Source organism: Marmota marmota, unplaced genomic scaffold (genome assembly GCF_001458135.2).
Source record: "Marmota marmota marmota unplaced genomic scaffold, marMar, whole genome shotgun sequence".
NCBI lineage: Eukaryota > Metazoa > Chordata > Mammalia > Rodentia > Sciuridae > Marmota > Marmota marmota.
The window spans coordinates 13,192,090-13,193,665 of NW_026000249.1; positions in this window are offsets into that span (position 1 = coordinate 13,192,090).

Here is a 1,576-nt window from a genome sequence, read left to right on the forward strand (position 1 = left end):
AACCCATGAATTATTTGGTAGCATTTTAGTGTTCTAAATAGTTATTTTAAAAAAACTTTTATTGTTCCTTTCTATTAGAGAGTGAAGTCTGTTTAACTTCCTTCTTTGAAATTTGTTGAGATTTCCTTTGTCATTTATATCTGTTTGTTTGTTTGGTTCCAAAGATTGAACCCAGGGGTACTTAACCACTGAGCAACATCCCCAACCCTGTTTTATTTTTTATTCTGAGACAGGGTCTTGCTAAACTGCTGAGGCTGGCTTTGAATTTGTGATCCTCCTGTCTCAGCCTCCCAAGTCATTGGGATTACAGGTGTGCACTCACACCTGGCTTCAATGCATTATTAATCTAGGATAAGCAGTTTCATGATATAGAACAGAGTTTTAACGAACATGGGAAACTGTGCTGGAAAAATCTTTGATTTAAATTAATCTATTACATAATTTGTATTTGTTCAGAGAACTAACCCATTATTCCTTAAGCTTCTATAAAACCAGTCCAGTCTCTTTCTATATGATGCATTACAGGAATATTTATTACCCTGTATAGGGTGGGTGTGAGATATTTCACTATATTTGCTGTCAAGTATTCACTAGATAAGTTGTTACTGGAAATATTACTTTTGGGAAATGCTATTTTTGTCAGGCTGAAATATTTTTCTCTAATATATCATGTTAATGATGTACCTGAAAGTAATAAAAGGATATTCAAAATGAATCTGAGAAATTTTTCTCTTCTCTATGATGGGTCTTGCTAAGTTTCTGAGGCTGGTCTCAAACTTGAGATCCTCCTCCCTCAGCCTCCCAAGTAGCTGGAATTACAGGTTTGAGCCACCATGATAAGCTTTGAGTAAATTTTCTTTTATCAGTATTAATAAAAATTATTTCAAGTGAATATTTAAAAACACCTTGTTTTTGAGCAGGAAGACTAAAATTATAAATTTATATAATTTTTTAAATCCTGAAATATTTTTTAAAATAAGTGGTTGGTTTATTTACTAAAGTGATGTCATCATGTATGACTTTTAACAGGTGTTTAAATAAGGAAAAAAAAAAGAAATGATTGCTTTAGATTACAGACATTTTTGTTCACCATAAGTGGTGAACAAAAGTGGCACACACCTGTAATCCCAGTGACTCAGGAAACTGAGGCAAAAGGATCACAAGTTCAAGGCCATTCTTAGCAACCAAGTGAGACTCTGCCTCAAAAACAGCTGAGGAGGAAGGCAGGCTGGGTATATAGCTCAGTTGATAGAGTGCTTGCCTCACATGCACAAGGCCCTGGGTTCGATCCCCAGCACCACATACACAAGAAAGGCCTGAAGAGCCAGCATGGTGGCGTATGCCTATAATCCCAGTGGCTCCGGAGGCTATAATCCCAGTGGCTCCGGAGGCTGAGACAGGAGGATCACAATTGCAAAGCCAGCCTCTGCAACAGAAAGGTGCTACTCAACTAAGACCTTGTCTCTAAATAAAATACAGAAAGTGTATTTTTTATTGTCTCTAAATAAAATACAAAAAGTGGTCAAGTGCCCCTGAGTTCAATCCCTGGTACCAAAAAAAAAAAAAAAAAAAAAAA